The 19226-nt window shown below is 45.9% G+C and overlaps 2 long non-coding RNA genes across 2 annotated transcripts; both read left to right on the top strand.

The window, feature by feature from the left end:
- Nucleotides 1-11: 11 nt before the first annotated feature.
- On the top strand, nucleotides 12-7208 carry LOC107322104 (uncharacterized). Its single transcript, XR_001558810.3, has 3 exons — nucleotides 12-975; nucleotides 3902-4022; nucleotides 4559-7208. It is a non-coding gene; the product is annotated as an uncharacterized LOC107322104 (long non-coding RNA).
- An 8811-nt stretch (nucleotides 7209-16019) lies between these two features.
- Nucleotides 16020-16898, top strand: LOC107322103 (uncharacterized). Its single transcript, XR_001558809.2, has 2 exons — nucleotides 16020-16178; nucleotides 16273-16898. It is a non-coding gene; the product is annotated as an uncharacterized LOC107322103 (long non-coding RNA).
- The last annotated feature ends 2328 nt before the right edge of the window (nucleotides 16899-19226 follow it).

Below are 19226 nucleotides of genomic sequence, written 5' to 3'. Positions count from 1 at the left end.
TGGGAGCTGGAGGCATCCTTGGGTTGAGTTTTGCTCGGTCTCATCACATGGGCAGGTCTGACCCATCCAATGCATCTCATACAAATGTGATTTGGGGGATGAAGAGCCAAGGCTTGACCTCAGCCCCACCACAAGACTTGGGTGCTCACATTGGATGGATGGATGGTGGCCATCCTCCTGTGCTGGGATGCTGGAGGATGGATTTGGTCCTTCCAGGCTGGTAGTGGTGGGGGATCTTTCCAGAGCCAAACTTTTTCCTGAAGCTTTGCAGTCATTGTGCTGATGCTGGTCCAAACCTCTAGGGCCAGCGGTTGCTGCTGTTCCTACGCACTCAGCACTTTAAGACATAAAAATTCATTTTCATTAAGTTCAGAGGAGTCCCAGGCCAGTGCTATAGAAAGCAGCTCCTAAAGAGCAGCGCAGATTTATGTAACAGAGCAATTGCCACTTAACTAAACTGAATTAAAATAATTTAATTTTTCTTAGCAAGTCTTTGCATCCGGTGCAGAATAATTGATGGAATCTCTCAGATTGCCCATTTTTCAGAGACATGGAATAAGTCAGAATTACGCACAGGGTGCAATGAGGCGATTGAAGAGGAATTTGACCCGTAAGCCTCCAGCTTGTCAGGATTTTAATCAGCTGCTCCCAACCTCAGGCAACGCTGAGACTATAGGTGAGTCATTTTTAAGATGAATAATAAGTGTAGATTTTACTTCAAAAGTCCCATATACTTCTTGAGTGTTGCTTCAGGTTGTGCCGAGAGCTGACCTCAGGTGGAGGAGCTGAGAAGCTCGTTACATCATTCCCACCTCACCTGGGTCCTTTTCAAAGCCAGATGCTCCTGAATGGTAAAAGAGTTCTGGGATCAAGTTCTGAAGGTAGGAGGAAACCTGAAGTCTTCTGGTGGCTCTGGGGACCTCTCTAGAAGGAGTGAAGCTCTTGAAGAGCTGGAATGATGTGATGAGAAACAAGGTGAGGCTCAAAGACTGGTGCTAATGATGGTGGTTATCAGGGTGGGTTTACTTTTGTCTCACATGGGCAAGGTGCAAAAGTCAGGTGTGGAGCTTGTAGAGATGAGTCTGCTTTAACAAAAGCACTGATGAGGTCAGTGTGGACTTCTTGGGGAGCTTGTGGTTGTTGGGTATGGGACCGAAATGATCTGTTTGAGGTAACCCTGAAGACTGAGATGCTTTTTACTTTGGCCTGGCTTCAAGGAGAGATCACTGCTGTGAGTGTTTTCTCTGGGTTTGGTGTGCATTGTGTACCTCCCATCCCCAGCTGTTGGTGGCTCTGGTTCCCAAGCCACCAGGGAACCACAACAGGGCTTGCTTTGCTTCTCTTCCTCAATTACCTGTGTTTTTCTTCCCCTTCAAAGAAAAATCTCAATTAGCCACTAGATCTGAATTAATAGCTTTAAATAAAGCTCTTCTTTATTATCCTCCGATTTATCTCTGTGGTTAAGAATCACAGTGTTAACTCTTAATGCACGTATTCAAAAAGGTAATAATAATAAATTAGTAATAAATCCTTCAGCTGTTTCTATGGGGGGCAAGTGTTCAGCACCTTGTTTAATGGCCTCTTTATTGGAGGGAGGAATCCCTGTGTTGAACGTTAGTGTTGGTACCTTTGGCTGGGATAAAACTTCACATCCACAGTGAGTTTGCAGAGCTTTGGGCCAACCAAGATTCCCCAACATGGGGGTGATGTAACTTCATTAAGAGGGGCATTCCAGATCATTGCAGGGTGCTGTGCACTAATTCAACTGGTGTTGAAGGTGGAATAGCTTGGTGAGAAGAGTTTAGAGACAGGGAGATCAACCAACCTATTTGCTGCTGCAGTCCTCTGTGACTCCTAGATCCCGACTTCTGCCTCCACAAGTGGGATTTAAATAGGATTGCTGAAGTCAGCCACTATCACTGTAATGATTCAGCTCAGAACTGAAGAGCATCCTTGAGGAATATTTGCAACTGTTTATACAGTCAGCTATAATTGCGAGGCTTAATTCGTGCTCATTGAAGTCTTCTGAGGTGCTTGATGAGAAGCACTGCAGCAGCACAAAGTATTTCTGGTTATTCAGGCTGCTCACAGCAATGGAGCTATTGCCATTTGTCTTGGCTTGATTTCTTCCCATCCCACCAGGAGCTGCTGGGAGGACACCAGTACCAGCTGTCCTCAGAACCAACTCAGAGCCGGCTCTTGGTTACTTGCCATGCCCTGGTAACAACGAAAACCCCGAACAAAAGAATCAAGTTTTAAAGTAATATGATCAAAAATCTCTTGGCAGGGAAGATGCAACTGGCTGCTTTGACATGTAGGTTATTTAGCTGGGAATTTATGTGTCAAAAGCTTAAAAGCTTCACTGAAGCAAATTTAAGAAAGCGCCATGTATCCAACTAATTAAGTCATGTCAGCCAAATATAATTTATTTCTCACCATCGCTCATGTCTACAGCAGAATTATCTCATTTTTGATTTCTAATGACTTTCTCTCTCATTAATCTGACCATGAATTATTTTTTATATAAGTCTTTGGCATCGAAGCAAAGAATTTTCTTTTTAATAAGAGCAGCATCCCTGGGTAATTCTGTGGTGTGTGTGGGAGGAGGCAGGGAGCCCACTGGGGCTTTGGGGCAGGGCTGTAGCTTTCTCCCAGCCATTATGGTGGGCTTTACCCCACATCTTCCTCATAACCTCGGCTTGGCCCTACTCCCTTAGACCTATTCTTCTGGTACAAAGTTGGGTTTTGGCTTTTGAAGGTATTTTCCTGTGCTTTGCAGGTAATTTTATCAAGTGCCTTTCAAGCAACAATTCTGACTCTTCTGTTTCCCAAAGCATCCTGGCTCTTCTCATGGATGCAAGCTGATGCCAAGGCTTTAAATTTGCTCCCTCCACCTGTTGTGTGTAACTTTGTCCCAAGCATGTGTGTCTTAATTATTGGAAGTGTCACTCTGGTTTACTACTTTTGTTCACATCTTTATACCTGCGTGGGAGTGTGTATATACACGTACATACACTATAAGGATTTGTTATCTGAAGAGTAGCTCATTTCCCAGTCCCTAGAGTTCCCATACAGAACTTAGTTTGGATGACACATACAGTTTGCAGCCCAACTCTGACCCCATACAGCTCCCAGAACTGGGGAGCTCTCTGTTCTGCTGCTTACAGGTGAGCAGTGCTGAATCTGGAGTTTAGAGGTTTGTGTTCTCCGTGTCCATCTGAGCCCTTTTTCTGGCAAAGGGAGAGATTGAACATAACTTAAAATGATGAGTAAATACTCCTTCTGAAACTTCCAGTCTCAGCTGCAGATTGAAGAAACTCAGCTAATCCAGAAAGACAGACGTCCAAGTCTTCGGTGCTTTCCATACATTGGCCTGAACCCTCTAATAAACTCCTTTGTTTCCAACCTGTGCAAAAGCAGAGCAACCCACGGTTACTGAGAGCAACCTGGTGTGGGAGGAATTGTGGTTAACAGCCAGCCTGGGCTGCTGCGGGGTGACTGGGTTGGCAGCTGCCCCAGGCAGGCAGCAAGCAGTGCTCCAGTAGTGTGGGCACAGCCCCAGCTGGCAGGGATCCTCCACCTTCAAAGAGTGAGCTGGGGAGGAAGCTGAAGGCAATACCAGATGGCAGAAGGATGATAGGGAAAATGGTGAGGTAGGAGTGTAAAGGGATGCTGCAGATATTGTCTTTCTGTGCCCTTCACATGGGCTGCAGTTGCTTAGAGGTATTTATGTCCAATGATTCTGAAACTGAGTGGGTCGTGCCCGCTTAGGCAATGCATAGGCACGGCTGTCTAGGCAGAGCTCTTGAAGCTCTCATCAGGACTGAAATAGTGCTTCTGTCTGCCTTCTGATAAGAGAAGTCGCCAACAGCTCAGTGTTTCTCTACTGCTTCACCAACAGCCTTCAAGTGGAATTACAGCTGGTGTGGATTTACCACGATCTTCCCATCCATGTTCTCCTGGATAATCAACCAGTCTCTGATGTTGAATTCCCAAAGCTGGACTCAAGAAGGAGCAGGAAGGTGAGTGAGAAGGTTCATCATGCTCACATGGCTTCAGACCGTAAGGCAGGTGGACGCTGGTGTGTGACATTTAACTGCAAAACTAAAAAGGCCCCAGGCAGCCCAATCTGCACTTTTTGTGGTAGGCTTGAGGCAACTTGAGGCCATTTCCTCTTATTCTATCACTGTTGCCTGGGTAGATGCTGACCAAGAGGAGGTGGAGCTGTTCTACCCAGTGCTACCAGATTGCTCTTGGCTTTCTTAAATCAAGAAAACACTGGAAAAAGTGAATTGAAGCCAACTACAAATGCAACTTTGTTAAGGGAAATACCTGGGCAGGCGGTACTTTCCTGCTGCTCCATCCCACCCTGTGGTACTGGTGGGATTTGATTTATTCCACGTCCCTTGGCCTGGCCAGAGAGGTTGTACAGAAACACAGCTGGCTGTCAGGCCTTAGGAAATGCGTGTGCCATATGTGGGGCTAACATCACCCAGCCCTGGGGGGGATAGAGCACGAGGATCTCATTACACTTCCTCTCTGTGTGTTTGTTTTACAGTGCTTTGTTTGGGAGCGCGCTTGGAAACTCAGCTGTTGTGCTGGAAAACATTCAGTATTTGTGTATCAACAGTGTATAACTGCCTCCAGACAGCCAGAAGGATGCAATTCGTGCAGTGGGATGGGGTGATGCTCAGGCTTTGTATGGGACCTGTCCAAGCAATTGGTTTGGGACACAAGGATGGGAGCGGTAGTGGAAGGAGAGCACATTTATGTGCTGCCTGTGCAGAGCCCAGGAAGAGCCCCCACTGAAAGGAACAAGCTCTTGGTCCACATGCAGCTCTGCAGAGATGAAGCCAGCGGTCCTTGCTGGAGTCTGCACAGGTGATCAAGCCCAGAAGCCACTGCAGATGGAGAAAACCAAGTTGAGAAGCTGCAACACTTCCAAGGACTTGACTTTCTCAAGGAAGGAGAGTGGTGGGAGACTTTGGTTTTCTGGGTGTCACTTGGCATTGCATGGGCACTTTGCAAAGACTTCAAGCACTTTTATTTTCCCCCCAGTTCTGTTCAATCTTATTTTCAAAAGCAGCTCGGGCACTTGGTATTCCCTATGGAAAGCCAATGGAAACCAGGTTCCTGTGGCCTGCCTCTGTCTTGAAGATATCAATCACTTCGCTTGCACTGACACTTGGGGTAATTAGACAGCTAATTGGGATGTGATCTTCAGAACAGATCACTTCTGCATGTGTTACCTCAGACATTTAAACTCCAGGTGCTTGATTTGTTTCTCCGATTCCTCCCAAGTCCATGACCCTATTAGGAGGTCACCTATAAAGAGGAAACAAATCCTGCCTTTTGGGAGGTCTGGTTTTTGTTCCTTGGTTGTTTGGATATTTTTGGCAAGCTGCTGACCTTGCCTGCAAGTCTCTGGTTTGTTTCTATCCCCAAAGCAGAGCTCTTGGCATTGCCTTCACTTATGCTGATGACATTCTGGAGCAGTGCTTGGCTATTACAGCTCAATGCATGTGCATCTCCTTTGCTATTCACCACCTTCACTCTCCTATTTAAAAGAGTAAATAATGACATGTCCTGGGAATAAACAATGAGTTCAGGAAGAGCTTGTAAGCTGGGAAAGATTGACTAATTCTTGGCAAAGGCAGGTTGGTACGGCTGTGTTGGCTTCAAGGGAACTGTATTGATTAATGCCAGTGACATGAACGGCCCCGCTCCTCCAGATGTGCTGATGAATGCTTGCAGATAACAAATCCTGTCTGGAAATCTAAAGGAGTTCATGAATGTTTGTGGTATAAAGATACTAGAGATGGTGTTATGTGGGTGGCTGTGCAGGCAAGGCTCAGTGCAGGGCAGTGAGCAGGCTCACTCCTATTGGCAAGGCATTGAATGAAGGCTGGAGGGAGAGGGAGCTGGACCCAGCTGCGGGCAGAGCTGTTGCAGCCACTGCTGAAGGTGAGTTTATCAAGTGAGCAATCAGAGCTTGCTGCTCCCTGTTGTGTGTGTGTGACATAAACATCTATTATCTTCATTTGTAATATTTCTCCGTGGCTCACCTCAGGGCAGATACTTCAGAGAGCTCAATTACAGGCAGTTAGTTGCTTGACAACACTTGGCAGCTGCTAGCAGAGTGCAGGCGCTGTGTCCCTGTCAGGCAGCAGATCGCTGTTTATTAACGTACTGTCATCAAGCAGTGCATTGAGTCACCTGAGAAACTGCTGCATCCCTCAAGGGGGTGGAAAAGGATGGAAGGGATGCAACCTTGAGGCTGTTGGTTGGTACAGGAGGTCTCCAGCCACACAGACACTCACTGGGATGGAAGAGTAATGCTCAGCGCTTACCCCCGAAAGCTCACCATTCATTTCAGCATTACAGCAGACAGAAATCCTACTTGAGGATGGAAAATCTGCCCTGCTGAGAGCTCAGAAGCCTGGCCCCTGTGCCAGAGCCACCAGCTGAAGAAGCCCTTCTTGTGCCCAAGGGAACAGTCCCTGCTGTCCTACAGCTTGGTGCCTCCCCAGCTGATACGTGACCATGGGGAGGATCTGTGGGCTCCTAGCACCCCAATGATACCTTTTGAAGCAGCTCAGTAACAAACTTCTGTTTTGCTGTTTGCTGCAATGAGTGTAGGAATGGGCTAAGAGTCTCCTGATAGTGATCTGGGATCTTTTCAAGTTTTATTTATTTAAAGAGACTTACATTCCCCTTCTAAAAGGCAGTGGAAGGGCTCTGTGTGGCCAAATGGCAGCTCCAGTGATCAATCAGTTCCTCGTAACGACCAACATCCTGCAGCGGTGAAGGGCCACGATCAATCATTACCCATTATTATTACATGATGAAATTCTAATTATGGGAGGGAAACACCGCATTACACTTTCACATCCGTCATCCCAGAGCTGCGTGGTCAGGTGGCAGCTTTCAGTCAAGCTCAGTAAAGAACTGAATTAAGGTCCATTAACCCCCAGCTAACAGGCTTACCTGGCTCAGCACAGGAAGGAACCAAGACACGAACCAGGCAAGGAAAAGGTGTACAGTGCACCAGAGCTCTTCTGAACAAATACCTTGAGTGTCCTTGTTGCTTAACGGGAGGCAGACCAAAGCATTGTGCACCAGCATATCCCCTAAGCAGCTCTTGTCCTTAATGAATGATCCTTGGATCTTTGCAAGGAGTTGTGTGTTTTTGTGTTGTTGTTTTTTTTTTCCCCCGGCAATGCTAAATATACATATATATATATATATTCTTTTAAATGAAAACAGCTCGAAGTTCTTGGCAGACCACAAAGCCTGAAAGAAAGACAAGAACAATCCCCTAGAGTTTTGGTTGCTCCGAGATGAATTATTTTGCTAGAAACAGTCTGGAATTCAAAAGTGCCTCTTTTGATGGGCACGCTTAAGAGTTTGATTCTGTTTTGAAAATACCTGGGAGAAAAAAAATAGTGCCTTAAGAGACTATTGTTTATACCTGAGAAAAATGAGTGAAGCGTTTTGTAGCCACCCAAAGAAAGTTTGTGTTTAAAATATTGGTGAGAAGCTTCCTCCTTCCTTTGGAGGAATTAAATACCTTGTCACATATGAGCCCTTTGTGGGGCGGTTGGATGGATTAGATGACCTCAAGGTCCCTTCTAGACTATCTTCTCTGACCCTTTGACATTAATCTCTGCTCTAATGGCTTGATCATCAATTATCTCTGAATAAAAGAAAATGTCACTGTGTAATACTCCCCTGACTGCATTTGTGTAGGCTGTTCACCAGCCCTCACTTCTGCATTGCAATTCAGGAAAAGGATCTGGTCCTCACTCTGATTTTGGTTCCCACTGTTGAGCTGCTCTACATTATTTTGAGCCTTGATATGCTGCTGAGCTACCCTTTTATTCTCTCTGGAGCACAGAGAGAATAAAATACCCATCATGTTTCCTTGCCTTATGCCTCCCCAGCGCATGGAATGAGTGCAAGTGCTTTGCTTTGGCCAGTAATGGTGGAATGGACCAAGTTGTATCCTTGTCCTGGGGGCCTTGTGGAGTGAAGGAGACTCTGAATCACAACAGCCATAGGGCTGATTCCTCCTCTCAAGATAGATCCGATAAAGCAAACAACAGACTTAAAATCATAGAAACATTAGGGTTGGAAAAGATCATTAAGATCTGCTCTGGTTGCATCATACATGAGTAATTGCTCACTTCTCCCCTGGTCAGAAGATCCCAACCAACTCAATATCTCTCTCTTTTTAGGAAATTACAGTCCTCAGTTCTGCTTTTTCTCATGGGAAGTGTTCCCAACAACGGCAGAATCCATCCCTGCTCCCATGGGGATACTTTTGTTTCCTTTCTGCAAGCTGTTGCTCTTATATTCGTGTTTGCACTGACTTCTTAGCTGCTTTTATGCTCTTTAAAATAGATACATATCTTTTTCCTGTCATTTCTCGAGTATTTCCTTCCATCTCCCCTGGGCGACAGGTCTTCAGCATAAAGGTGACAAAACTGGCTTAGAAACAGCTTAGAAATTATCCATAGGTAGCAGGGGAGCTTCTCCATTTCTTAAGCAGTTATTCTTAGTCAGACCTTGTTTATAAAAATGTTAGTACAGAGTTCACAATAACAGAACCCTAATCGACCTGGAGTGTGTATTAGATAAATAATACATGGGAATAAAGTATCAATGAGTGGTGTCTATAGCAGACATCTGTTTCCTTACTGGCCTGCAGCCATGCCTCTCTGGGCTGGGAGCTCATAAGTCAAGTGAGGTCAGGCGAGTTCAGCTCTGGATGAATACAAGTGTGTGGATGGCCATGCTGATGTGGGCTGTTGGACGAGCATCTTGGATTGGTCTTCACCAGTACCAGACACTGCAAGCAGAGGGGCAGGTCCCCAAGCTCCCAGGGAGAATCTTCTTGATATCCTAAACCTACAGACCAAAATTGGTGTTTGCCGCACGTGGATTATCAACAGCTTCTGTTTGCTGGAAGCTATGAGATACTCCCATATTTTTATGAGGTGCTGAATATCAGAAAGGTGCCAGAGTTGCTTCTTGGCAGGCCAAAAGCACAAACACCCCAACAAATGTCAATGGTGTTATTCCCAGGAAGGAAACAAAGGTATTGCAGCGTTTGGAAGGGTTTTACTAAAGAGCCAGGCAGAGGCATATTTTCACAGTGATAAAGTAGTTTCAGATAGAGCTACCTGATGGCAAGCGGACTTGTCTTTGGTGGGGAGAGGAGAGCAGCCTGTAAGATGACCAGATGTGGGCTCCAAGTCTGCCTGATTTGCAGGAGGGGACTTTGGTTTGGAGAGGTAGAGATGAATAGATGCAAAGGCCTTTCTTGAGGTGAAGAAGTAATTTTCCAGTTGTAGTCCCCCATACATTTGTAGCCTCAGTTAATGCTTTCTGTGCCCTTAAAACGATGGAATCATCCATTGCAGGAGGACGTAGCCATCAGTCCAGAATCCCTGCTCTGTGTATGCATTGAGCAGAACTGAAGACAACTTGAGATGTGAGAAGCAGTGTCTGGATTGCAGCTGGGTGAAAACAAATCTGATGTCCCAAACTAAACATCCTCCTTGGGCTTGGATTTCCCTCCTGCAGCTGCTTGGCATGGAGCTTTTCCTGGGCTGAGCAGAGTGTTTGTGCTGTTTAGCTGTGCCTCAAAGTGCTTTTCCTTTTGACATCTGTTCTCTGCCATTCCTGATCATCCTTAGTGCCACCAGCTCCTCAAAATGTAAGATTTCTTTCCCGTTGCAGATAGTCTCCCTTCTGGTTATCTCTCCCTCCCAGTCCTTTGACCTGCTCACACAGCAGCTTGTCTGAGGCTGTTTCCAGCCTAATGCTTATATTTGGGACTATGGATAAAACACCTGGCATCAATATGCTCATCCTTGGAAGAGCCCTTTGGTTTCATGAAAAAATACTCTTGTCGTGTCCAGCTACGCTCAGTCTCTTGGCTTGTCCCAGCAGACAGGGAGATGTGGGAGATTGAACGAGGTCCCTCCAGCTTTTGGGTTTTTAGTGCTGCTTTCAGTGGATTAAGTGCAGCCTCGTTCCTGACGCATCGCTTGAGCTGAATATTATCTTGAGTGATTCTGAATCAAGCTTTGCTGTCATAAATGAGGGCATGATGGCAGGGAGGGGTTCTGTTTTTCTTTGAATTAGCTTCTACTTCTGAAGCCTCAATTACACTTGGGTCATGATTTCTAGAGTCCTTTCTTTCTTACAAGCATTAATGCTGGAAATGGAGTTAAATTAAAGAGTTGAGGGTTGCATACATAATTGTGTGAGCCCTTTGCTTGGGATGTGGAAGAAATGCCAAATGTGATGGATTTCATGATAAAAACTGAAGAAAATGGCAGTTCTGTGTGTTGACAGCTCCTGGAGTTGAGCAGAAGTTGTGTTGATGTTATCATCTGCTTAATTAGATGTTTTAAGCCCAACAGACTTCAATCTGGAGAAGTTATTGGCTGTGTGTAGTTTTAAGAGAGAGTTCATAAGTAGTATTTGGCCTCCGAGAAAGGCCAATTAGTCTAAATGACACTTTAGCTGAAATGACGGAATATGAGCAATTGCCAAGGCGACGGGTTGCTAATGGGGGCTCTCAGCTCGTGTCTGTCTGCTTTAAAGCTGTCAGAAATCCTGTCTCGAGACAAGCAGTTCCTTGTTTCTGCCTCCTTGGTGCACTGAAGGCAAACATCTGCTGCTCTTCGGTCTGCTCAGAGAGGTGTAAACGTGGAGATGGAGAAGTTTCAGAGCAAGCTCTGAGGGGCTGATGGAGGAGGGCTACCAAAGTTCCATCAAACCTTAGGTCTGTCCAGCAATGCCATGGTAAAAGCATCTTCTCCATGGTTCTCCATCTCCACCCAGTACCACACAGGTTAGGAGGCAGCACTAGGTGTCCCTATTGGGTATGGAGTCATCCTGCATCAAAGCAACTGGGCTCCTCAAGTGCCTAACCCTGATCACTTCTCAGTACAGGAGGTCAACATGAGGCACCTTCATGCATGGGAAGACCAAGATTAGAGCCTTTTATGGGAGAGAGACTGGTAGAGTTTGAGATAAATTGATGCTCCTTGTTGCTGAGATGGTCATCTCTGAAGTCTTGGAGGTACATATCTGAGGAAAACGCTGCAGAAGTGGAAGGATCATAATAAAAGAAACCTCAGGGCTGATTTCCCCTTCTTGTGGCCAAGAAGGCTCCACTGAGATCATAACCCAAGGGGCCACACCACTGAAGTGGCTGAAATAGAGGGATGTCCTCCAGAAGGGAAGGGCAGATATGGCCCAGGTGAGCCCTTTGTCTTCCTGTGCCATTGTGCTTAGCTGCAGCACCTTCCATTTCTTGCATTCAGGGCTAATCTTTCTATAAATTCATCTTAATTATTAATGCAACACATCTGTTTGAAATCATGCAGGCTCAGAGTAAGGGATTAGGGTAAGGTTTTGGTTGTATTTAAAGTCACTACTGTGTTTACTGTTTCTAATACTAAGGAGTTTAAATGAACAGAAAAGCTGTTTCAAGGCCTGGAGTCATCGGCTCTTTATTGAATTTAAGGTACAGCAGGGCTAATTAAGATTTAGGAGATTGTTCTGCACGGGGGAGTGCCCTTCTCATGCTTGTAGGGACACAAAACCCCTCAGGGTTGAGGTGTGCATGGGGCTGGGGTTTCCAGAATGTGTCCCAGCTCTGGCTCTGGCCAACAGTTGACCGTGTCCATCAGACGACCACATCCAATCCCATTTCTGGGATTGGGTTTTCAGGCTGTTGCAGAACTTTCAGGGATCTTGCCTTTTATTCATGAAAAAGAGTTAAGCTTTAAGGTGGGCAACACAACCCAATTAAAACTGCATCTCTGAAATATTAAGGGTTGAGACAGAAATAACATTATAGGGCCCATGGGGTCTTAAATCCATGCTTAGCTCCTTTGGGAACTGTTGAGTCCCAGCCTGACTGATCACCTGGGGAAATGACCTGCTCAGCCCTGGGAGCACAGGTGAAGGCAATTTACCTGTGAGACAGGAAGGGATGGAGCCTGGCTGCACCTCTTAGACCTCATTTAAGGGCTTATTGCCACTGGGTAAGGTTCTCTTTCTGGAGTTCCTTCCTTGGTGAATCTCTCCCCTTTAATTATAGAATCTTCTGATACAGGTGATCAATCTTCTTCCCTTTTTTTTATAGCACCTTTCTATTTTGGCAGTCCTTCCATCATCGCACCTCTGTTGTAATGCCTTTCCCATCATATTGGTCTGTCCAGTTATTACAGTAAGTGGAAGACTGGTGATGCTTCCAAAGGTGGCTGTGGTTTGCTGTCTGCAGAGGTGGGCCCAACTGTTTGGGGTTATGTGCCCAGGCCAAAGTTAATTACCTTGGAAAGAGACTTTGCTTGGGTGCAAGCACAGCACTGTTTGGCTTGTGTTCACGTGTTGTCTGAAATCATTTGTCAGCAATCTTCCATAATTAGATCTTGATTTAAGCTAATCATTATTTGCCTTGTTAACTCAAAGCGTGTCTTCGAATCCCCATTGAAGGTGATAGAATGCAAGCACGGCTGGAGGAAATACAAAATACTTCAGTGGCTTTGCAATAGGACTGAACTGAAATATTCAGTGTTGGGTTTATTTTTCCCCTATTTTGAACATTGACTGCTCTTTCCACTGTTGAAAACAGCCATCAATCGAGTATCATGAGCTCTCTCCAAGTATTTTGCCAAGCTATGGAATTAGTGAAAATTCCATTCTGGAAATGTGAAAGCAAAGTGCCCCACTATGCCAGAATGGTTTAAAGCTGTTGCTGAGTGGTGACGAGGTGGCTTGGCTCCAGTTTTCTATCATGGTGACAAAAGGATTTAAAAGAAATTAAAGGAAAAAAAGGCAGAAATTCAGGAACAGAATCAGTTTTGCAAAGAAGAAGTCACTTAGATTCCACCAGGGCTGAGTTTGCAGCCTCGCTAATGTAATTAACATCTATTAAGCGAGTGTGTGCCCTGAGCAGCTTAATAGGAAAATCTAATAATGTTTCCTACTGGAATGTTCCCCGTTAAATTGTTGAAGTGCTTTCGTGTATGTTTGCTGTAGCTCGCCTTGTTTAATGGAAATGCTACACAAATTAGCATTAGGTGAGGTGGGATCCTTAATTTAATTTGATTTTACAGCCGGGGTGCCCAGTATTGCTCCTGCCAGCAGAGTGGGATTTGCTGGGATCACCCCTATAATGGCTCTGTGCAGCTCTTGCCTGCCGAGCACGGGGAGCCCGGTTATTAGCTGAGCTGTAAATAGCATTAATGACGTCCTGGTGGAGCAATAGCCTGGCAGGATGGGCTCCATAAAAATAGGAATCCTGGGGCTGAGCAGGGTTTTGTTTTATTTTTGTAAGGCCGAGTAATAAAAGGAGAAAATGGAAAGCTTGTGCCTTTGTTTTTGTTTGGCCTGACGGGCGATGGGAGCGGAGGTGCAGATGTGTGGATAAAGCCCTGCTTGTTCTGCGGGTGCTGCTGCTGGGCTGCCTGACCCCACTTCTGTTTGCTGAAGCCACTGTTGGGTTTCACTAGGGTTTTAGCCATGGTGTTTGAGGGAGCAGGGCCAATACCACCTCCTCTGCCTTCATCTCTATCCTGAGGGTGAAGGATATGCTCCCAGCCATGGGTGCACGTATCCATACAATGTCTGTGCTGTCCCTGCAGGGAGCGGAGCTGCAGGGTGTGATGTTCCTACCCACCCCAAAGTGAGATCCCAAAGAACAGGAGCTGATTCTCCTCCCTATAACCATGCAGCCTCCTTGGTCAGGGAGTTGGCTGGTCCACAGGGAAGGATGCTGGGGCTGGCACATGTGCTAATTCAGCTTTCTCCCTACAAAATCAGAGCAGCAAATGCTGAAGCTGCAGGAGGGAGATGCAGGGATTAGCTCAGGCTGGGCTCCTGCAGCAACGTGAGTTAAGCCTCAGCAGAATGTTAACTGGAAAGGCAAGGTTTCCTCCTCCTTTTGTTGTTTCTTTCCCATTGAGAAGAAGGGACTTGTGGGGAGAAGGCAATTTGTTTAGGAAATTGAGGAGGTGGTGCAGCCTCCTGCAGTACAAGTGCAAAGGGAAAGCTCTGCCTCTCTCCTCCAGCTGCTGCTTCCCCAAGAGGAAACTGCCAGGCCAGGGGTTCTTAAATTTTTCATTATATGGGCAAAGCAGCTTCCTTCCCTAGCAAAGATAATTTCTTCAGTGCAGGCTGATTAATTCTGTCCCACTCACCACCTCGTCCTTTGGGTCTCGCTGCTCTGAAGTCCCTTTTGCAGTGTTGGCCACTTTGCAGATGTACCTGAAGCCCAGGTTCCCTCTGGGAGCTGCTTCTGGGATACATCAGCCCGGTTGTGCCGCAGGAATGGCAAATTGCTCTGTGGAACAGCTCTGCTACCTTTAGAGCACAGATGTGTCCAGCCTGGACCCAAGCCCTCAGCCCAAAGCAGCCAGGCCTGATGTGTACTGAGGTTGGACTGGATGATCCTAGAGGTTCTTCCCAATCTTAATGATTCTGTGATTCTCTTAATGCAAAGGAAATAAAAATCAGTTGCCAATTCCTGTTACTGGAGCATCTCTAGGGTCTATGCTTGTTGCGTTGTTTCTTTTTTCTATGCTTTCGGAAGTTGCTCTGGCTCATTTCCATTCTAAATTAGAAGAACTGAGGCACAGCGGGTTGTACCTTGCACCTTGATTGTATAAGGAATAAATAACCTGAAGTTTTCTTCCTTCCAGCCCAGGTAGTGCAGGCTCTGGTCTGTTCCCCTTGCCGTGAGCCAAGCTCCCTGCCGTACAGTGTGTGTGTGTGGGGGGTGCCCTCCCAGACAGCTAACTTGGTGATTTATCTGCTTGCTGGAAGGCCTTGCACACAGGCAGATCTGACAGTAATGGTGCTTGATAAAAATCCTTTCATTTGCCTGATTTGTTAATTGCTGTTAGCAGTTTAATGCCTGCAGTAAGTGTGTTTTTGTAATGTCAGCACAAACCACATGGCTACAATCAATGTAATGTTGGGTCCTCAGAAGCAGCAGGGGCAAGAGATGAAGCTACATTTCTCTTGGAGGATTTCATTCTCATTTGCTAACTCCAGGTGCAAACAGGCTGGGGTTCCCCTGGTCATGAAACCCCTTGGTCTGGGAGCACCATCAATGGAGACTTTGAAGGCCAGTGACACCTGTCTTTCTCAGATCCACAGTGTTGCTATCTTGGGTCATTCCTCTTGGTTAAACATGGTCACCTAAGTATTAAGGCCACTTATATATTCTACAGCACTGTGTTGTCCTAGAGAAGGTGTTTGATAGTGCTGGTGGTGGACAGGGTTGGTGGCTCAAAGCAAAGTTTTATGGCAGTGTATGTGTACGTCATTGCTGGTGTCATCTGGGCATTCCTGTTCTTGTCATGCATCTCCTGCAGACATGACATGGCTGCAAAAACCTCGTCCCCACAGGGACCTCTGAGGCACTTCCAAAAATAGGGAGTTAGGAAAGTTGCTGCTCAAGAGGAAAATTACTAAAAGCTGTTGGCTGGGTTGGTGCATCCCAATCTGGGCACATGGTGTGGTTGAGGCTCAGCGAGGAGATGTTGGTTATTATTGCCTTGGTGCAGGTTGCAGTTGGATGTCCTAATGCAGGGTCTAAAAGCTGCCGTGATTGGAGTCCTCTTGTAATCTGGGGCAGTGAAATTAGATGTAGAGGAGTGAGATGGGAAGTGGAAAAGAGGAGACAAAGTGGAACATTCTGCCTGCTTTTATATCCAGCAAAGCCTCAGTCTGTGTGTGCTGTTTGAATCTGTCAGATGCCTTTGTCACAAAGACCTTTTTTTCCTGTAGGGACAGCATCTGGGTGATGCTGATACAAGCAGGAGTTTGGGATTTGTGAGGGGCTATCTGATTTGAATCAAATAAAGAACCACTCTGAAACCCTGCCCAAAACATAAATGAAGCCTGCAGCATGTTAACAAGATGAGAAAGTCTGTCCAATTCATTTAATCTGTTTCAGGCTCCTCTTTGCTTCCAGGTGTTCATCTGGCTCACAAGCCAAAACATCCTGGGAGAGGCTCTTGCAGCCATGTTTGCAGCCCATCAGATAAGGTTTGTGGCCTGGAGCAGGCATGCTGCTGCGAGGCTCCTGCTCTGGCTGGGCCAAGGACATCAGGCTGGGGCTTCAAGGCCAGATCCCAAGTGTGAAGGTAAAAATCTGAGTTGTGTCAACCAAATGCCTCACCATTTGGCGTGCATTTCACCTCATAGATCTTCCTGAGACTTGCTTTGTTTTGCCAATAGACAATGCATAAGACAATGAAGAAGTGTTCAACCCAAGGAGCAACCTCTGCCAGGGAGCCCTGTGGAACAGCCAAGAGGGAGCAGGGTGATGAGGATGGGCAAAGATGTTTTCTCAGTAGCCTGATGACACCAGAGCATGAGATGGTTGCTGCACATCCCAAGGGCTTCACTGTGCTGGATTGTCTATGTCAACCCCAGGGACTCCTCAGTGCCACAGGAGCCTGGCTTTTCCTTCCATTGGAAATGCTTCACATTGACTTTCTGCTGTTTCTCTAACCCTTCTGGCACTATGAATACTTGCAATTTCTTTTTTCCCAAAGAGCTGAATCTAGTCACTTTTTTTCCTCCAGGCTTCTGGGGAAACGGAAAGGTACTTAACTTATGTTTTATTCATTGCAGTCACTATCTCTTGTTAATTTACTTACATTATTTACAGAATTTTAAAGTATTTTGTATGTCAGGCAGCATCCCAGGCCCTATAAAATGCTAATTTTCCAACTGTATCAGAGGTAAACATCTTTCCTGGGCCTCTAGGTGGACAAAGGGTCATCCCCATTCTTAATTCATTTTTCATGTTTCTATATATAAACGCAATAAAGCCTGCTTGAATGGCAGATCTCAAACAACCCACTTCTCTATGTGGTTAAATGTTACGGAGGTCTGTTGTGATTGAGTTACTGGTACAATCAAATTCATTCTTGATCTAGTGCCCTTAATTACTAAGGATGACCGAACCTTGCTTAAATACAGGAATAACTATCTTGGATCTTTGCCCTACATGGGAATGGAACAGAAGGTTCAGAAAGTTCACTTAACTTTCTGGAGGAAAAAAAAAACTGCTCTATTTTCACAGTTGTTTCTTTGCACTTCCTGATTTTGGTGAGAGAGGAAGTGGGGGGGGGAACCCAAACCCCAGAAGGCTCTTAATGTTTTAGGTTTTAATCTTGTGTCTGTAAGCTCTTGACAAATTGCTCCTATTCCCCGCCTTGGGTTTGAAGTTTTCAATGTGTGGACACTGTTGACACCAAAAAAATAGGCAATATGTGCAGATTGAGGGATGCATGGGGTCTAAATCACAATGACATACCTCAACCATGTGTTTCCCATTGGTCAGTTGTCTCTCAAGGTTTAAGACCTGTCAATGGGAAGCACTTGACATTACCTTCCAGTGGTGTTTATACTGGCTGGATGTAGCTATGGTCACCATAGCACATCCCATGAGACCCATTCTCTCCTGGTCATTGCTATTGGCTCCAGTGCTTGCTGATCTTCTCCCATCATGTGAGTGCTCCAGGGATTCCTCTGCCAGCCACCAGGACAAGGATGGGCTCATTGTAATGGGAGCAGGGCTTACCTGGGGCTTACAGCACAGAGCAGTATTTCTGCTCTGCCTGAGTGACAGTGCCTCCACCAGCACCTTTCTGTTGGCGGGTCCTGCGCTCCATTTAATTCTGACTGGTGCCATCACGGTGCTCTATCTCTGTTGCAACCTTGCTCAAAAACTTCTCTATGCATCCGAGTGCCAGATTTGACCCAAGGGAATTGTTTCACGGAAAACTTCACTCCTTGGTGTCAAGGCAGTTGCTCCTTCATTCTCTGTGGGTGTCATGTCAAGGAGAGATCAGATTGCAATACATAGAATGGCTTAAATTAAAGCTTAGTTTGCAGGTTGCATTATTCTAGCTCCTGCAACAGGGGGATGTTTGGCTACAGTGCCTTTGAACTAAAATGTTGGCATCCTTGAAGGCTTCCTATGAATCTAAGAAATAAGGCAGGGATATCAAGTTGCAAGCACTTGGTCTTGGCAATTATTTTCCAGTGCTTGAAGTTTCCTGAAGGTTTCAGGTTTTTTTCCAGTAAATGCATCATGGTATGCAATGTATGCTCAATTAAATGCAGAGGGTTTTATATGGGAGATGGTCCTGTGCAGCATAGAGCAATATGCCCTGCAATGGGCAGCATTGTTGCCACCCTGAGACCTTGTTCCAGCAAACCCATGGACGTCCCTCACCATGAGGTTCACTGTGTGTAATGCCTCCACTGGCTCAATGCATTCCCTTCAGGTGGGTCTGAATACGCCTGGTCAGAAGTTCTTCCTTTTCCCCCAACCTCAGTTTGTCTTTTTTTCCCCTCTAAGGTGAGAAAATATTCCTTGTGGGTTTGGCAAATGCACCTCCTGTGGCATCTGCCAACATTAAATACCAGTAGACCATTTCCATCAGATCCAAAAAGGATCTTGCCCATTCTGTGATGTGACAGCCTGGCTTGGGTGACATCAGTCAGTCATCAAAGGAGTGTTGCGGTGCCCCAGGCAATTTCTGGCTAAGGCAGGAGAAGCATATTGCTGATGCAGGTAGAAAAAGATTCTCTTCAGATAACAGCAGGGGGAAAAAATGAAATGATGGAGTAATAGAGACGACATGACAAGTTAAAGGAGCTTTTCGTGCACAAGATGCACATGGCAGGGATGCATTCTTTCTTGCAGGATAAAGAATATCCAAGGGAATGCTCCCCAGATAGGCTGCTGCATGTAGATGCAATAGCAAGAGGTGGCTTTTTTAAATGAACAGTAATTACAAATCCAGAGATAAGTGAGGCAGACGTGTGCGCTGGAATGTTTCTGGATACCAAGAACCTGTTTTGTACCCATATAAACTAATGTGTTCCAAGCTGGATCCCCCCATCTGATCATTTCCATTGCACTCACTGAAATGTATTATAAATACTTCCAGGATGTAATTTGCATGAGTAAGATTGTCATTTTTATTCCTAACTGGCTGGCAACCACTGGGCTAAAGACAGCTCTTCAGTAAGTGACCTTGGAGACCACGCAGTGTTACCAGTGTTTAAATTGCAGAGAAATGTTAGGACTGCATAGTAAGCTATTGGTTGCCAGGCTGAGTGAGCAGGCTGGGATGGTGATGATGTTGGAAACTACTGCCTCTCTGCCTTGG

Source organism: Coturnix japonica, chromosome 23 (genome assembly GCF_054131305.1).
Source record: "Coturnix japonica strain WE chromosome 23, WE-NBRP24, whole genome shotgun sequence".
Taxonomy (NCBI): domain Eukaryota; kingdom Metazoa; phylum Chordata; class Aves; order Galliformes; family Phasianidae; genus Coturnix; species Coturnix japonica.
The sequence above is the reverse complement of the archived record's forward strand: the minus strand, read 5'-3'. Positions and strand labels throughout refer to the sequence as shown.